Source organism: Ambystoma mexicanum, chromosome 1p (genome assembly GCF_040938575.1).
Source record: "Ambystoma mexicanum isolate Mex_15411 chromosome 1p, UKY_AmexF1_1, whole genome shotgun sequence".
NCBI lineage: Eukaryota > Metazoa > Chordata > Amphibia > Caudata > Ambystomatidae > Ambystoma > Ambystoma mexicanum.
The window spans coordinates 840,580,644-840,600,717 of record NC_090921.1 but is presented as its reverse complement, the minus strand read 5'-3'; positions in this window follow the sequence as shown (position 1 = coordinate 840,600,717).

The following is a 20,074-nucleotide window of genomic DNA, read 5'->3' as shown; positions in this document are numbered from 1 at the left end:
CGCAGTTGCGACCTCTGGCGACCCCTAAATGATGTCCCTGGGGAAAATAGGGGGGGGGGGTGCCAGTAGGGCAAAATGAAAAGTGTAGGGATGAGAAGGGACGTGCAAGGTAAAGAGGGGAGGGTGCAAGTGAAAGGGGGTTGCAGAAGGGGGGGAAGAGGGCCTCGGGGGCTAGGCGAGTGCTAAGGGGAGGTCTGGAAGGTAGGTGCAAGGGATTGCATAGGGTGCAGGGGGTGAGGGTTCACATGCTAAGTGCGAGGAGGGGGTGACTGAGTGGAAGGTCCATGTGCCCTGTAGAACTCAGATGGAACCAGGCAGCGAATCACTGTGGCAGACAGGGGTGTTTGCAGGGGAGGGGGAAAGGGAAGGAAGAAGAGGAGAGGCTTCTGGAACTTAAGGAGATCCATCTCAAGCCTGAGAGGGGCAGGGAGACCATTCCAGAGGGAGGCTCCTGTGGAGGAGAGAGATCTAACCCCCACTCCCTGCTTAGAGAAGCGTCTGATCTGCAGAGAGTTGGAAATAGAGGACTAAAGGGCTCTATCAGGGATTTATTTAGGGAGAGGCAGTTGGATGTAGTGGGGCCCCAGGCCCCAGAACACCGTGTGGGTGATGCAGAGGTCTTGAACTTGATCGTAGCAGCAACTGGAAGACAGTGGAGAGATTTTAGGGTTGGAGAGATGTGGTCCCTGGGCTTGAGGCCAAGGATAAGTATTGCAGTCCTAGTCTGGATTAGTTGAAGGGGGTAAAGGGAAGATAAAGGAAGGTTGAGTAAGAGGCGGTTGCAGTAGGCCAGCCTACAGAGGATCAGAGCTCTGGAGACATTGAGTTTCTGGGAGAAGAGGAGGAAAGGGAGGATGCCTCCGAGGAGGTGCAGCTGATAGTGGGCCTTCTTGGCAAGGTCTGCGATGTAAGGAGAGAAGGAGAGAGAGTACTCAAAGATGATAACAATGTTTTTTGTTTTTTGCCTCACAAGAGGGTGAGGGGAGGGGACCATAGAGGGCGGCCAAATGGTCGGAGGGAAGGAGGGAGCTGGGGTCCCAATGAGAAGGATCTCAGTTTCACCAGCATTAAGGCTGAGATCATTGACAGCACACCATGGCGAAATAGCAGTCAGACAGTCGGGATGAGAGAGGAGGAAGAGGAGGCAATAGAGGGATGCTTGAAGGAGATCTACGTGTCATCTGCATAACCGTGGAAGTGAGGAGAGAAAGAGGAGATCAGGTGGGCAAGAGGAGCAAGGTAGATGTTGAAAAGCCACTGCGAGAGGATAGAGGCTTGAGGGATGCCACAGTTGGAGAATGTGATAGGGGAGAGAAAAGGGCCTAGTTGGACCTGGGAAGGTCGTTTGGAGAGGAATAGGTTTCACAAGTAGAGTGCCAGGCCCATGATGCCAAGCGTGTCACAGAGCCGATTTGCCAGGCCCATGATGCCAAGCGTGTCACAGAGCCGATTTGCCAGGGTGGTATGATTAACTGTGTCGAAGGCAGAGGAAATATCCAGAAGGATAAAAATGGATGGAGAGTTGGAATCGAGATTTGAGAGAAAGTCTTCACGGGTGTTCAGCAGAGCAGTTTCCGTGCCTCTGGCTACTCTGAAGCCGGACTAGTGGTCGTGGAGACAGCCAACAGATTCAGTATGTTGGATCAGTTGGGAGATGACCAGCTTCTCCAGGAGTCTGCCCAGAAAGGGGGGAATGGATATAGGGCAGTAGTTGGCTGGGCAAGAGGGGTTGGCAGAGGGCTTTTTGAGGAGAGGATGCATAGGGAGGTCTTGATGGGGAGCAGGAAGGAGCCTATGGCAAAGGAGTGATTACAGAAATCGGCCAAGGCTGGCGCAAGGGAGACAATGTTATCCTTGATAGTTCTGGAAGAGCAGGGGAGCACCTGGTTGGAGGAGAGTTTCATAGAGAGGTCTTGTCCGGTGCTATGGGTGAGAAACAGGAGAGTAGGAGGGAAGGGGAGAGAGGGGTTAAGGGAGGCCTAAGAGCTGGGGAGGGAGGTGGGAGGAGAGTAGAGGAGAGTGAGGGCAGGATGTCCTTAGTTTTGGTTAAGAAGTGGGAGGCGAGTGAAGTCAAGACAACCAGGGATGCCAGTGTTATTCGTGGCGTCAGAGATGCAGCTTGGATATGGCCCCTCTTCTTCGAGTCAATGTTGAGTCTGTATTACCTTTGGAGCAGGCGGCAGGCCAGTCTGTCAGAGGATGTACCTGATGCCCGCCATTTCCGCTCGGCAACTCAGTAGTTGCGTTTCAGAGAGGCTAAGTCGGAGTCATAACAGGTGTTTCTCCAGGAGGCAGGCTTATTGCACATCCTCATGACAGGGGCAAGGATGTCCAGGGCATTAGTGATAGAGAGGTGAAGATTAGCAAGGACAAAATCAGTATGAGAGTCTGTGGCAGGAATGGGAGGGGGATGAAAGTGGTGGCAAACGCTGCATCTGACACTCACTTCATCAGTCAAATGACCGAGAAGGGGACTGGCAGTGCAGGCAGATGCTTAGCCAGGGGACCTAAGAGATCCAGGCGAGAGGATAAGAGAGCATGGTCAGACCAGGAGAGAGGTGTGGTGAGAGGGTTGGAGATGGTGATGTCTGCTGAGATGAGAGCATCCAAGGTATGTCCTACTGAGTGCGTCAGACCAAATGGATGAATGGTGAGGGAAAGGAGTCATAGACGCTGCGGAAAGGTCCAATGGATGAATCAGGAGAGACAAGGTGGATATTGAAGTCTCTGAGGAGGAGCTTGGAGGTGGAGGCAAGAAAAGAAGTGGTGAGCTTAGACCACTCCGAGAGGAAGAGGGAGACCGGACCAGAGGTACTGCAGATGGTGGCGGGGTCAACGAGGAGTTTGGAAAGACGCCAAGTATGCAGATGACGCATTCGAAGGAAAAGTGGGTTTTAGTGGGAATGATAGTAGCAGGGATCCATTTAGGGAAGATCAAGGCCACTCCGCCTCCGGACCGGTTAGGCCTGAGCTTAGAGAGGAACTTGTAGACCTCAGAGAGGAGTGTGTCAAAAGCAGTGACAGAGCTGGCAGTTAACCACGTCTCAGTGAGAGCGAGAACGTCAAGGTCAATGTCTTCAAGAAGGAGACATATATCAGAGGAGTGTTTAACAGCAGAGCGAGAGTTGAGGGTAGCTAGGTGAAGCTGCTTGCCACCATTGTAGCACACTACACCTAATCACTTAAGGTTTCTGAGTCGCAATTGGTGTGCACAAGATTCTTCATTTTTTAGCCATATAAGCAACATTATTGCCTAGAGAAAGACACAGTGGGTTGAAATACTTGTTGGCTGTGTGTTTCGGAATTCTGTATATGGGCACAGTATCTGCAACAATTATGACTGATCAATAAATCTGTTGCAAGTCAGCGCAGAGTCAATTGAACTTTGTTATTGCTTGAGTTCAGCCAGGCACTGGGACTCAATTTCTCTCTATCATCCGCTGCAGACTTCTCTGTTATTGTATTGTATTAAATGAATACACTATTTGCTGTTTACAAGCGCAGAATTTTCTGAATGTTGCCCACTCATCGTCTTTAATTACTAATAGGGTGTACAGTGAGGTGTACATGTGGTAGTTGAATGTTTTTTTTTAAGGTTTTTTGAAGACTGTTGAAATGCCGCTCCTGCTATCCAGCAAACCCATCTATCATTAGACTAGTTGAATGGAAGGGTAGCATGGTACTGTAAAAGGGTCAGCCAAACTGTACACCACAATAATGGAGGTTTTCCATCGTTTCCTTTTTCTCTATGTTGCAATTAGACTTCCTGTCAATGGGATGTACTAAAATGTTTTACTTCTGCAGCTGGCTACAGGAACCTCGCTTACAATTGCAGGCACCTGTTCGCCTGCTAGCCAAACACCTTCTGATAAGCAATGCCCTTATTCTGCAGCTGTGGCCAGACAATGTTTATTGCGGATCGAACAGTACTGCAGGTGTATGCCCTTTGATCTTTCAGTCAGTCAGTCGGTTCCTTATTCGGTCGTTAAAAACATAAAACTCATAAAAGAGTTACACAATTGATATACATAATAATAAAAAGCATACAAGACCAGTACAAAACAACCTTGGTCCAACAAGTAGTTGTTCCAAAAGAGTAAAGCTGAATCATGATACATAATATTAAAGGAAAGGTGAGAGCAAGCTTGCAGCCCCAGAGACATATATAAGCTGGGAATTACAACTGTTCTCAACACAAGCCTCGTCCTAAACCTGCCGTCCTAATGTTGTCTGTCAGGAGCATGTTATCAGCAGATTTTATCACTTTCTAGCTGCGCAACCCCGCCCGATTAAAATATTGCGCCACGCAGAACGCCATGTTTGGATCTACGCTCTTCATTGCTTCTAATGTTGAACGGGTATCCACGTCCCTTTGAAAGGGTCTCAGATAACATATCCTCAATGATCCTAGCACATCACAGATGGACATAAAACGAGTGATTGTTTCATCACCCAAGCCAACAAGAGCAAGTGGCTGACCCATCGGGCCCTGGAATTTTGCAGTGGAAGCAATCTGAAGCCTGCCCAGCCTAAAGCTAAGAACAAGGGCTCTAGCATATGGTGGGCTTATATAATCAAGGTATCTTTCAAAACCAAACTGTGGCTTAGCCGAGAGATACTATTGGCCCAGTCTTAACCTCTTTGCAACAGCATCTAAATGGATGCTGCTTTCTTTATCCTACATAGAGCCGCTTTATCAGCACTGTTTGGATCCTCCCACAGCCCCACCTTGTTCAAAACAAGCAAAGCTTTTTTCACATGCGCAATCCAGGGGGCACTTTTCTCCCTTGCAGGCTCAGAAGATGCTTCCGTGCATCTCGATATTTGCAGAGACCCTCTGTACTCCATAGCCTTCCCCAGTACAATACTGGGTTAAGGAAGGCTAGATCTCCAATTGGGCGCATGTCAAGTTCAAGATATAATAATGCATTAGGGAAGCCCTATGCAATCAACAAGAGATGTTTCAGAAACGTATTTCCCACCCAGGCTCTGGGTGTTGATATAGCCCCAAAGTTCTGCACCTAAAAGGGACGCTGGTATAGCTTGTTGTTGGCATAGCTCAATGACCGGCGAAACAGCAACCCTCCCATATCTGTTGAAGAAGGATCTGGTTACTCTGCTTTATTTTTCCAAGCTGGTACAAGCCTTTTCCAATTGGACAGACCATTGGCTGCACTCATGGAATCTAATTCCCAGATAATCATACGTTGTCACTGTCGGCTAGCCACGTTGAGATTCAGCATGCATTGTTTTACAAATTTGGGTTTGAAGACCATGACCTTTGCTTTTTCAATGTTCAGGTTAAGGACAAGGTGATCACATTTTCTCAAGGAAACTGCTAAGGTGGCTTTTAGCCCTGGTGGAGTGGTAGACAGGAGAACAGCGTCATCCGCCTGAAATAATGCTGGTATCTATCTCAGCCCATTCTGGGGCAGTCTAACAATTCCAGCATCAATGTGTCTATTATCTCTTCTATATATACACTGAACAGAAGTGTAGTGAGGACACAGCCTTGACTCACCCCCTTTATGGCATTAAAAGGGGCAGCGGCTAGTCCTTAACGTACCACTGCCTTGGAATTGGTATACAAAGCCTGCACAATAGAAATCAAATGGGGGTGGGGGCATTTCTTTTCCTTAAAATGTTCCAGAGTATATCTTGAGAAACCCTGTCAAAAACGATCTTGAGGTCCAGAAATACAACGTCCAATTTCATTTGCCTTAGCACAGTGTATTTCTGGACCAACAAGAACAGTAAAAAAAAACGTTGATCCACTGCACTCCTTCGCTTCTGGAGCCTGGTCTGGAGCTCACTAATGTTATTTTCGCCAGCTCAGGCTTGTAGATGGGGTAGTATAACCTTTGCAAAGATCGTCCCTGCACTGTCCAAGAGTGAAATTGCATGGTAGTTTGAAGGAGAGTCCCCTTTTTATTGTGTATGAGGACTATTATAGCTTGTTGCCAGCTAGTAGGAATATGTTCAGTTTAATGGCCGTTTTAAAGAGTTTACATAAGGCAGGCGCTCAAATTGTTAACTCATCTTTATGAAGCTCAATGGGGACCCTATAGGGTCCAGAAGCCTTTCCACTCTTTTGGGACCCATTTGCCTTCCCTATTTCCTCTGGTTTATAGTCATAATGTCGAAAATAAAATGTCAACAAACAAAAATGTCGAAAAAAAATGTAGAAAACTATAATGTCGACATCCTATACATATAATGTAAAAAGTCATTTTTTAGAAAAAAAAAATGTCGGCAAAAAAATGTCAATTAGAACTATCAACACCTCACCCGGTGGTCAGTCATAATTTCGACAGTAAAAATGTCGACAGTCAAAATTTCAAAAAATAAATGTCGAAAAATATAATGTCGACAAACAATAATGTTGACATTTTTTCAATATTTTTTCGAAATGTTCTATTTATTGTATAAATAAATAAACAAATAAATATATATATAACTAAAATGCGTTGAGTATGAGGGGTGAGAGGGTGGTGGGGGGTGTGGGGGGTGGCAGGGTGTGTTGGGTGAGGGGGGTTGGGGGGACACCCCCATAGTAAATGATACTCTTTTTATTTATTTAATTATTGAATAAATAAATAAATAAATATATAATTACTATGTGTTGAGAATGAGGGGTGAGAGGGTGGTGGGGGGTGTGTGGGGGGGTGGCAGGCGGGTGTTGGGTGAGGGGGGGTTGGGGGGAACCCCCCATAGTAAATGATGCTCTTTTTGTTTATTTATTTATTGAAAAAATAAATAAATAAATAAATATATAATTAGAATGTGTTGAGTATGAGGGGTGAGAGGGTGGTGGGGGGGTGTGGGGGGGTGGCAGGGGGGTGTTGGGTGAGGTGGTTTATAGTCATAATGTCGAAGAAAAATGTCTACAAACAAAAATGTAAAAAAAAATGTAGAAAACAATAATGTCGACATCCTATACATATAATGTAAAAAGTCATTTTTTAGAAAAAAAAATGTGGACAAAAAAATGTCAATTAGAACTATCAACACCCCCCTGCCACCCCCCCCACCCTCTCACCCCTCATACTCAACACATTCTAATTATATATTTATTTATTTATGTATTTTTTCAATAAATAAATAAACAAAATGAGTATAATTTACTATGGGGGGGTCCCCCCCAACCCCCCCTCACCCAACACCCCCCTGCCACTCCCCCCACACCTCCCCCACCACCCTCTCACCCCTCATTGTCAACACATAGTAATTATATATTTATTTATTTATTTTTTCAATAAATAAATAAATAAAAAGAGTATCATTTACTATGAGGGGGTCCCCCCCAACCCCCCCTCACCCAACACCCAACTGCCACCCCCCCACACCCCCCCACCACCCTCTCACCCCTCATACTCAACGCATTTTAGTTACATATATATTTATTTATTTATTTAAACAATAAATAGAAAATTTCGAAAAAATATTGAAAAAATGTCGACATTATTGTTTGTCGACATTATTTTTTTGACATTTATTTTTCGAAATTTTGACTGTCGACATTTTTACTGTCGAAATTATGACTGTCCACCATTTCCTCCAACCTGAAGCAAACCCCCTCCCTCCCCTACTAGCCCACTCTGGGTTTTGTGGTACTACATAGGGACCAGCAATCTGGTTGCCGGAAGGGCCTTCGTACAGGCCTGAAAAGTGAGTCACCAAGCATCAGCAGGAGTACAACACTGGAGGGACACATTCCCATTCACTTCTTCCCCCAGACCAATTTCCAATAAGACACACAGTCACCCTCTTCAAACGCCTGTGTAAGGCAAGCCCACTAAAATCTGACAAATGCAACTTTTTTCTCTGAGATTAGTCTTTTATAATTATGTCTATAGATGCAGAGTTAAGCCTTGTCAACAACGGGACCAGCAGCTAACAAGCCACTATCAATTTCTTTGCATTCCTGCACTCCCCATCATACCAACTTGCTTTTTTGGGGGCTATCTGTTTAACTGCTGATGCAGTGTTAGTGATGAAGGGTATGGTAGCACATTTTCAATTCGTTTTTCAAACTCATTTAAAATCCCAGTGGCAGGCGTCCCTTCTCTGCAAACTTCTGCTATGTTGCTCAGAATAGCATCCTATATAGCAGGTTTCAGATACAATTCTAAAATGTTGGACCATCTGACTAACTTGCCGGCATAACTCGTTAAAGCTATAGCCTGTGCCGGATTAAGGGCTAAGTGGGAGTTTGAACACCCCTTTCAAAAGAAAAGGTAATAGACTTTGGTCTATGGTCACTATCTGATTTATGTAAAACTTTGAAACTGCCAACCCTTCCCCCATCTTTAGCCATGACCAGAATATAGTCAATAGTGGAGGAGCCGTTAAAACCAACATAGGTCAAACTGGTTGGCTGAACTATTGGGGAGCGGCCATTTCACGCTCTCAATTCCAGACTATGAAGGATACAGGCTGTGTCAATAGCATGGCGGCGCACCCTCCTCAGTGGTATAGCCACCATGGGGGGGATATCCCACCCAATATCTTGATCCTCCTACAGCCCTTCCAATTTTATAATGGACTTAAATTGGAGATTAAAATCTCCTGCTATCAAAATGTGGGTCTTCAGGCGATTAAACAAACCCCAGGAATTGATTAAGTCCTGGATCTTTTCTACTACATCCAACCAAGGTTACACACTCAGTCTCTTCTAGACATTGATCAAGAGGATACGATCTCTCACAGGAGTTAAGTGACCAAATGTTGGAGGTCTACCATACCAGTCAGTCGGGTGACCATTTTCCAGTTTAAGGACAGGTCCAGCCATATTAGCAGACCACCATATGGTCTCTCTTTAGGTCCTTTCCTAGCTAGGATCTAGAATACTTGATCCCCTTGCAAGTCTACCATCTCGGTAGCCAAGTTTTCCTGAAGGAAAACCAATTGAAAAACCCTTACAAAAATCAATCCAGGTAGGCTCCTCCAGCTGATTAGTGATCACTGCAATATTCTACGAGACTAATTTCTGATAATAATCAGAGACAGAACTCCCAGTTCCCTCCCTTAGTCAGTCCGCTCCCTCCAGACCCCCATCCTGTACTGAATCTGCCCTCCTTGCCAACCTAATATCAATTGGTAAACTGACAAGGGGGCAACCTCCTGCTTACTAGAGCTATTCCCAATGCCCTGCCTTTGCCAAACAAAGCCTTTGGGCCAGTTCTGGTTGGGGGCATAGGTTCTGATTGTGATTGTCAAGCCTAAAGGTCGGATAGGTCCAGAGGTCAATAGCAAGGAGTCTCGGAAGGATAGCACAGGAGCAACGTGCTCGCCTTGGAAGCAAGACAACACAAAGCAACACAGGTTCAATCCCTGGGTCCACGCTTAGATACCTCTGGTTATTAAGCGCGTTATAAATAACTTATCATATCCGCGAGGTCCCAGAACCGGAAAAAGATCGGAATACGATCATCAGGGCTATCATACATCACACCCGGGTGTCCTCTCTAATAATGGAGGCACAGCCTTAACAATATATGATCCAATGAGAGCATTTATTCTTTAGGGATTCTTGATCTTCAAATGCATCCTGGGCTAGACTCAGGACATTGAATATTGTCACAATTGGGGCTCCTGTGTTGCGTATGCAGACACTATCTGACATACTTTTACTTCAGGCAAAAGGGGCGTTGTTAGCCATGAACCGGTCAATGGTGGCTGCAATCAGTCTGGTTCAGACGGCGGCACTTGGCCTCTGATAGCTTGTGGAAACCCATAGTTGCTATTAGGGCCCATCCAGATGCAAGAAATTTTAGTACCCGCACATCCTACTGTCACATTACTCTCTGGGGTGCCTAAAGGGCCAGTACTCACATTTTCCTTCCCTGGAATGCCTTCACTGAGCCTTTAGTATTATCGAAGTTGGCAGACCTGAGCTTACATTGATACTCTACTTCAGAAGTCAGTACATCTATCCTGTCCTTTAGTATCTAATTTCAGTAGCCAGTTCTCGCAAGGTATCGCCAAGGAGATTCGTAATTAAGTTTCTAATTTCATTTAATAGCTCGTGAACATTAAATCCAAGTTGGTGCACAGTGTCAGTGGTTGTAATCTCTGATTCAATTGGTTCGCCTAGCTCATCAATACCCCTGCCGATTACCGGTTGAAACCTGCGGTTATACTTACTTCGGCAGGATTTACTGCCCTTATTCCTAAATACAATCTGCCTCTTTTTCAATTTCTACCAATCCCTTGCTTGTACAATTGATAGAGGAATTCAGATTATCGAGGTGGATAAACCTGTTGGAAAGTGGGATGAGGGGGATTAATCATGACCACCTCTTACAGACTCGTTCCCTCCTCCCCATGCATACATTTATCAGTCTTCAGCACTGTATTCGGGAGGTCACTGCCCCTTTTTGTGAATATATCGCAACCATTTCGGACAGAGTACTGCTTGGTAGCCCCGCCTTATTAATTTGCAAAGCATAGTTTTCCCTCCCTTGTGCCCCCAGCCTTTTTTCTACTTCAAATGGCAGCAGAGGGTCCTCTGGGAGGAGGGGGGTCCACAAGCAGATGGTATACTTCCATTGTTGTTGGCTGGTACTTGATTGTCAGAAGGCACTGTTATAGATTGCTCTCCACTAGGCTCTTTTTGCCATCAGGGCAATCTATGTCATGTAGTAATCCCTTAATTTCCGAGATAAGGGTATTAACTTACTTAATTGGTTGAAACATCCTGTACAGTTTCTTGTGTCTGCCCTTAGTGGAGACAGAAGAGGCTGTTGAAACATGTTCAACGTAATTTCTAGAAAATGCCCCAGTGGTCAAGCTAAAATTGGTGAAATAATGGATCATGGGTGATGATTATATGAGAAAGAGATCCTTCACCGAACCCCTCGCCGAGCTGATCACCCGCGCAGCCGAACACCCGCGTTTCTGAACACTACAGTGCACCCTTGACACTGCGAACTTCACCCTGCGTGGGCCCTCGTAGTCCTCATATTCTCGTGTGAGTGTGGCCAAGCGGGTCTTGCTGATAGGTATCTCCCTGTGGTGCCAAACACAGAAATTTGCCATTCTTGACTTTACAAGTGCAAATAACTGTTTGCCTGCTAGCCAAACTCCTCCGCATAATGTTTATTGTGGATAGAACAGTACTGTAGGTGTATGCCCTTTCATCTTTAATGTTTTGTGGTTTCAAGAGCAGGGAGGGGTGTACCACGCCCTCATTATGTAAGTGATTCAGTTTTTCTGCAACTAATCATAAAACGTTTTCGAACTACAACTCCCATCAGTCTAAGCCAGGATATTCAGTGTGGTGGACTGATGGGAGTTGTAGCCTTAAACATCTTGAACGCTACACAATGCTGCCCTGCCTCTCCCATCTTTTCTTGGTCTGACTGTGCCAGTATAGCAATGTACTGTTTTGCTGTTGTTTGTTTTAATGTTTAGTAATGTCAACTGCCATGACCATTTTTTATTTCCAGTCTGCCCCCGAAGTGTGCTCATTCATATAATCCATGGTCTTTATTTGAAATTGTTTACCAAATGTTTTTATTACCACTCTCATCAGCCCAACCAGAGAGATTCAATGGGCAGGGATAATTGGAGTTGTAGTATAACATACCCCGAGGGCCACAGGCTGCAGACCCTGCCTGTCCCAACTTCTCTTTGTGTTCCTACAGTAACCTAGCATCCGCCACTGTGCATCAAGCTCTCTTCCTCCATGCACTATGTTTATGTGAGCTGCGGTCAGGGCATGCAGGTGCTTTCACCACAATCAAATGGCAAGGGGCAACCTAGTGGCGAAATGATGAGCACTGTTTCAAAAGGCTTTGCGCAGCATGTATCTGGGATAAAGTGGCACCAAAACAGTGCAAAGATGTGTTAGTGAGATGGGTGATTTTGCTGATTTGAAATTGATATGGGCAAATGTCTCTCTCAAGTATAGTGACTGCATAAAATTCCACAAAGACATTTTTACAATAAACAAAAGAAATAGTCACCTATAGCTGTGTCAAAAACGAAGCCCCCAAAATGTAATGAGGATTTGCTACTGTGAGACAGGCATGGTATCTAGGGAGACATGGGGCCTCATTACGAGGTGGGCGGAATGGGTTTAACGGCACCGGTAATGGGGCCGGTGCTGGTAAACCCTTTCCGCCCTATTACGAGGTTCTCTTGCGGGACCCGCTCTGAACGTCTGGTCAGACCAGACGTCCTTTGCGGGTCCCGTAAGGGGACCATGGAGCTAATAACGGGCACGTTAATAACGAGCCCGTTATTAGCTCCCTCCCCATTCCCATTGAGCCCTATCGGGGCTCAAATGGGAATGGGGATGGGTCTTTTGAATGAGGAATTACTGGGTCCTCCAAGGTTGGAATTGCCCAGTGATTCCTCATTCAAGGAATCCAGACCCGGACCCGAGGTTGGAGGCAGCCATGGCGCTAATAGCACCATGGCTACCTCCAAACTCGTAATGAGGCCCATAGACTTAAAGATTCCAGTTTCGAAACCTTTATTTACTAAGGTTCCTGGGTAGGTGTAATGCCTGACTGGCCCTAACTCTAGAGGGATGGTTCCCTTAACTGTAGTTTCTAAAGGCCGTCAATGTCTGATATTTCAAAACAAAAGACTGCCTTTGTCTAAACCCCATGCTTGCCCTCACTCTACAAAAATGTGATAGGAAGTCTTTAAAAAGGAAAAACAGTGGTTCAACAGAAAAATAAGAAACCAGGGTTGGTTTTCTCACCAGGTGTAGTTTGGTCAATGTCACAAACATTAGTTCAGTCAAAAAGGGATGTTCATAAGACCTTCTCCACAAAGTCTTTGCAATATTCCCAAATACTTTCAGTGTCTGTGGTTCCTTGGGCTGCCACTTCCCCAAGTTTCAACTTGTCTAAGTTCCAAACACCATAAAAGAAATACAACTGCTCCTTTTGAAACTTTTCAGGGTTCCCTTCCCCAAGCTCCAATCCTTTCAACACTGTAAAACAATATGTCTCTAACTTGGTTAGGCCTCTCAGGGTTATCTTCCCCAAGCTTAGGCCACTCTTGGCTTCACACACAAGTTCAGTTTGTCAGGATGTACTTTCCCTTTTCATCTACAGTTCATTCACAAACACTTCACTTGTGGGGTGCAATCAGAGACTTTCGAAACTGCCTGGTTCTTTGTTCCTCCTAGGTGTGACCACTCCAATATGTAACCCCCTCTCTTTATTCCTTGCTCTTCCTTTTAAACCTTTCACCTTCAGGTACTTCCTGCACACCTTCTTGTTCTCCTTTGCTTCTTCCTTGAGCACACCTGCACCTTCTTTTTGCTGTGCCTTCCATGTGCACACTTGCATCTTCCTTCTGCTATTCCCTTTTTCACTGTGTACTTTTGTACATTCCCTTGTTTTCATATTGTGCCTATTGCACCCCTTACATACTTTCTTTTCCCTTAACGTGTACCCTTGCACTGGTCCGTTTCTTTCTCGTGCTTCCTGCACCCTTGACACACTGTCCTCTCTTCACTGTGCACACTTTGCACTCTAAATGTCTCTATGCCACTTTTCCTTCTTTGCATTCTTCACATGCCTTTCTTTCACTTAACATTTCTTCCACACCGCTAGCGCAACTTCCCACTTTCTGTTCCGTGACGCTTTAAACTGTGTCTTTCTCCTGCTCTGCTTTAGTCAAACGCACGCTCCTGAGTTTCTCTCTCTCACTTACCAGGCAGCGTCACATTGACAAGCGGCCCCTCTGGATATCCAGGGTTGAGGCCAGGACCCTCACCACCTGCCCCTCAGACACCCTTGGGACCGGCACACGTCCCAAGGGAGCGAGCATTGCACTGAACGCCACCAGCATGTTACAGGCTGCCTTACTCAAGCTCCTTGGAGGCATGGCTCTCTAGCCATGCTGCAGTCCCTTTCAAACACCAGGCCAGAGTCCCGGCACACCGTTCTCTTACAGGCTCCAAGGCCAGCTGCTCTCTGCTCCCTGGATTCTCTGGGCTGGACAGCATCCCTAGCTTGCACCCCCTTTTATAGTTGATAAAACAGTCAAGTGTAGTCAGGTGTGAGTGGTCATTATTAAATGCCTGACCCTGCCTGACCCTTTTAGTGAGACAACTTGAGTTATTCCTATAGTAGGTGCCCCTATGTTGTTTCTATTGGTAAACTTCATTGATCTTAGTGGCCTCCTCGTCTCAGTATTTGTTGGAAATGGCGAGATGGAGATGGGGTGAGATTGAAAATACCCCATGAAGGCTGAGGGAGAGTGGGTTGGGGTATTATTGGGAATGGGGAATTACCATGTCTCGCTCTTGGGTATACTCCCCCAATCCCTCGTGACCCTCCACTCAGGCAGAGGTCGAAGTGGGTGGGAGCGGTCGGGAGCGGTGCTCCTATACTTTTTATTTTTAAGTTTCACTGTTCCTATACTTTATTTTAGAAAGGAACCGTTCTGGAATGGGATAGTTTTAAAATAAAAGTGTAGGAAGAAGTTGAAGCTTGCACACTGCACTGAACATTCCCTTAAATAATAGGTGTATTTGTTTGGGGGTATGGTTTGTGTGTGGTAGGGTGCTTAGCAATGGGGTTTGAGAAGAGTGGGGCTGACCGGCAGGGAACATAGCTCCACTACTTCTTTTTGTACACTTCGACCACTGCACTCAGGTGATCCTCCCTCGCGTGTCCACCCCCAGGGTCGAGATCCACAAGCAATGGCCCTTCCCTGGCTACCTGAATGGAAGATCCTGAGGGAGTAGGTGGAAGAACACTGCCAGGTTTCTCACACTAAATCCATAGCATGCTGCGATCCCTCCGAGGAACACAAAATATTCCCATTACCCTACCAGGCCATGGAACATCCGTGAGGCAGGCTTTATACTGCTTCCTCATTGCACTGGGTTGGAAATTTAGAAATGTGTGTTTATATTTAAAGCATATGCAGCATTTGCACCAAAAATACAATAAATACGTTTTCTATTTCTATCACATGTGAGCAAGCTTGTGCTCAGAATAGAATAAAACTGTCTTCTACTTCCAGCAAGAACATGCCCATGCGAGAAACAGAAAAAGTGTGCATTCCATTTTCAGCATGGCATTAAATATTGTTCTGGAAATACAAACATTCTTGCTGTTTCCATCGTATGTGGGTGCACTTGTGCTAGAAACATGTAAGTACCTCATTTTATAAAAATATTTTGCAATAGCTTTACAAACTAAAATAAGATGCAGAAGAAACCTGCATTACAGACGCAGACATCTGTTTTCAATTCAACAGTATGCAATGCATGTTTATTCTGCTCTGTAGCTTGAGGCGCGTTTTCTTAGTTTTAGCTATCGGGTGGCACTTAAGCGCCACCTATAAGCCATAACTATTGTGTTGGAGAACAGATAGGCAGGAGATGGGATGTGAGGAGACGCACAGAGATTGTTTGTTGTTTGTCCTTTACCTAACCATTGACTGCCCATAGCCATGCAAATCCATGTGGACCTTCCCATTCACTACCTGCCCCTCTCCACCCAAAACACATCCTAGTTGGGCTAGATCTTTGTATAAGACCTGCCAGAGGTATTTGTAAGAAATCTTCACGGGTTAATGGCTTAATTGCAGCGGTATATGTGCTACTAGTTTAATACAAATGCCTTCACCAAGCGGGCTTTCAACCTCTTTATTTATAAGCAGTATGTGTTCCCTCACATCTGTTCCTAGCCCTGAAATTCTGTTAAACTCCAACATTTGCAAATTTGATAGTTTTGGCTTGTTTATAGGTATTAGACATTTTCCACGAACTGCTATCATATGCCCAGGTACTCACATAATTCCCTAGCAGTTGACATCTTTTGGTGAATTAGTACCATTATAGCAGTGCCTGGCAAATGCCTATCCCATACTGACAGAAAAACCAAGTGTATTGACTTTGCCAATGCTTGTTTATGTCAGCATCAGGAATATTTCAAGGAGCAGATGGTTTTCAGTCTTGCTGAGAGTCCAAGCGAGAGTCCCAAGAAGGGCAGAGCTAGAGCTTGTACTGTGTGGAAATGTTGTGGTAGTGATGTGTGTACATTGCAGGGATGTCATTTCACCAAAATGCCAGGGGTAGTGGAAGTGACATCACATGACCCTTGACCTCTGATGACATCACAGGAAGTGATGTAATTTAACCCCACCCCCAAGTGACATCACGGGAAGTGATGGCAAACAACCTTGCCACTAACACAAGAACACAGTTCACTCTGCTACTGTGCATGCTTGTAAGTAATTCAAATATAAGAAATGCCGGTAGAGCAACTAGTTGACACTAAGAGGCTACTTACATGAATGCACATTTCCAGGCCTTTCAGGTTGCAAGTTCATTTGCGGCAATACAAAAAAACTAAGCAATCAAAAGATTATCTCACTGTTAATTGTGAGCCCATAAATAACTGCATCTGCCCCGTTTATGAAATACTGAAAAATTAAACGTTTACAGTGCGCATTAAACTTGTTCAAATACTTTTCAAATCCAATGGCTTTAAACAACGTGTGTGTGTGTGTGTGTGTGTGTGTGTGCGTGCGCGTGCGTGCGTGCGTGCGTGCGTGCGTGCGTGCGTGCGTGCGTGCGTGTGTGTGTGTGTGTGTGTGTGTGTGTGTGTGTGTGTGTGTGTGTGTTTGCAGTCTGAGTGCCCAATTCTGAGATGCATGCAAACGTATGAAAGTGTTCTTCCATGAAGGAGGAAAACTTTTGTTACAAACACCATATTCTGATAACCTGCAGGGAAGCATCTGCTTTTGCATGTGCCTAATTTACGTCTTGACAAAAGCCTTAGCAACCATCAGGAAGGAAGTGCAGCCACACAGAGGGGATTCTCCTCCCAGCAGCACGGGTTTAAGCTCTACTGAACACTTTTACCCTTTATATAAATAGCATTCCTTACAATGCAGCACCACCTTTCTAGTTTAAAGTTTAAGAAACCTTTCTCAAATTAGAAAAGTGGCAGTCTTCTAAGACTTGCAATGTCACTGGAGCACATAGTTCCCACGCAATGAGAGATTTTAGCAGCTTTTGCTACTGGGAAGCACATCTCCCCTCCATTACTTCCACTCACTCCAAAAGGGTGGTGCTGGAAATTGGAGGTGAGAATGTCGTATTCCCACACTTTTTTTCTTATGAGCTCAAAATCAGGCCCTAAGCCGGATAGTGTGTTACCGCGGGCATCTGGGTTCAAACAAAGGGCCGAGGAGGGAGGGCAAAATATATTGTATCTGTGCTGTCTTGTTCTTTTTTAAAATTTGTTTTAAATATATTATTTATTTATAAGTGCTGTCTATTGTTATTCTTTCCAGTGTAGGAGTTAAGCAAGGCTATGGGGGCATTGTCGTAGTGCATACATTAAGAGTGTATGGGCCTGATTCATGGAACATTTTCCTATGGGATTGCAAAATTATAAAACATTTCCATGAATCAGGCCCCATGTGTCTGCTGCCTGCATGGGTGTTTTTAACAGACAGCAGTCCAAAAGGGTAAATAGGTCTAGTATTTCCAGGGCAAAAGAAGGACAAGAGTGCAGCAGAGGGACAGCACGACAACAGTCATGTGTGCACTGGGATACATATTGCATTCCAGACATACCCCGGAAGTACTACAGGAGATAACTCTCAACGTGACTCTGCTCCGAAATATGCCAGTGCGGTATAAATAGGTCACCGTGACTGCAGCGCTGCTCCTGACGCTTTAGATTACAATCAGTTCAGCGTGCCGAAGAACGTGTTAGTGCTTGAAATGCTGCCTTCAAAAGTACACACGGTAGTGCAGTTCTACACGGCAGCACTTCTGAAGAGGCATTTCCCCTCCCCTCACCGCGGCTACCCCGTTTGTGTTGTTGATCTTTCTTCCCCATGTGAAAACAAGGAAATAATATGAGGCAGGGTAACCAAAAAGGAAACACACCAAACCGAACCGTGGGAAGAATTCCTTTAACATGGTCTTTGCAGTGGTCATGGCTGTAGCGTCTTTAACAGGGAAAGCCTCGACCCACTTACTAAAGGCGCAAATGACCACAAGGACATATTTTAGATTGTTATATCGCTCCATTTCAATAAAGTCAAAGTTAATCACTTCAAATGGGACAGAAGGAGGCCCAAAGCTACCTCTTGGAGTTGCTGTCCCCTTTCCCACATTGTGTTGTAGGCAAATCATGCAATTTTGGACATAATGCTGGGCAATTTTTGAAATCTTATCATTTACCCAGACTTTCTCTAACATTCTCGTGATCTGTTGAGCGCACACATGTGTGGGACCGTGTGCCATGGTAACCATCATTACTATATAGGCATTAGGAAGCAACCATTTCCCTTCAACCATGTCCACCCAACACCCATCATCATCGAGTTTCCCCAAGCCCTCAGCCCACCTCTTGGATTCTTCTAATGTGGCATCGGCTTGGATATCCCATACAGACCCAACACCCTCATCCATTGCATAGGCATCTACAGTCTCCCTTGAAACATACATCTCCGTGAAGAGATCAGAGGCAGTTTGTCTAGCTATTTGATCAGCGAAAGCATTCCCTTTCCCTACATCATCTATAATCTTGCGATGTGCTGCGTACTTAATGATTGCTAACTGACTAGGGAGCGCAAGCGCTGAAAGCAATTGTACTATCAGGGAGCCATGTTGGATCTTGGTGCCATGCGAAGTTAAAAACCCTCTCTCTGACCAAAGTCTCCCAAAGTTGTGAGCCACCCCAAAGGCATACTGGCTATCAGTACATATGTTTACTGTTAGCCCTTCGGAAAGCTCACAAGCTCGAGTCAATGCTATAATCTCTGCGGACTGCGCAGAGTTATGCGTAATTCTCTTGGTCTCCACAACCGTACTCAATGTAGTGACTGCATAAGCAGCTGTGGATGTACCATCCAGTAGTTTGAAGCAGGAGCCATCACAAAACAGCTCCCCTTGTGGGTTATCCAAAGGAGTGTCCCTCAAATCAACTCTGCCTTTTGTATCTTGTTCAGTAGTATACAGGCAGTCATGTGACTCTTCGTCACCGCAAACAGTATTTTGCGGGAAAGGTAGGAGTTCAGCCGGATTAAGAACGCAGCACCTCCTAATTTGAATGTGGGGAGCAAACAAGATTAATTCATATCTTGTCAGTCGTGTGGAAGTTAGGTGTTGCGTTTGGGTTTTGTTCAATAGAATATCTACAGAGTGAGGCACCATCAGGGTTAAATCAGGGCCTAGGACCATTCCCTCACTCTGTTTTACAGACGCAGCAGCAGCAGCGACAGCGCGCAAACATCTTGGCAAAGCGCATGCAACAGGATCAAGGGCGGAAGAGTAGTAACCACATGGCCTATTCTTCCCTCCATGTTCCTGCGTTAATACATCCAAAGCACATCCATCACATTCATGCACAAACAACACAAAGGCCTTCTCATAGTTCGGTGTGCCCAAAACTGGCGCCGAACATAATGCAGTCTTGAGCAACTCGAATGAATGTTGATGCTCCGTATTCCATGGCAACGGCGAAGAAATACCCTTCTTCGTCAAGGCCAACATCGGTTTTATCACTAGTGAGAAGTTTGGGATCCATAACCTACAGTAAGAAGCCATACCTATCAAGGCTCTAACTTCCTTTTGTGTATTTGGGACAGACATGCCAGAAATGTGTTTTATTCTTTCAGGTGTCAATCTTCTTCCCTCCTTTGACAGGAGATATCCTAAATAGGCGACCTCCTGGCAACAATATTGAAACTTTTTAAGCAAAGCTTTGTGACAATGCTTAGCTAGATGGATGAGCAACAACACAGTGCCCTCTTTACAAGAGCTCTCAGAGTCAGCGGCTAAAAGCAAATCATCAACATATTGAAGCAACGTACAAGTAGGGGGCAATCCAAGGGTATCAAGCTGCTCTTTCAAAGCCCTACTATAAATACTAGGACTCTCAGTATAACCTTGAGGTGCACGAGTAAATGTGAATGAGCGTCCCCCTAAGGTGAACGCAAACAAGTATCTACTATCCTATATATATATATATCCTATAGGAATACTGAAGAAAGCATTCTTTAGGTCCACAACACTGAAGTGAGTAGCCGTAGCTGGAATCATGGTTAATATTGTCGTCACATCAGGCACAAT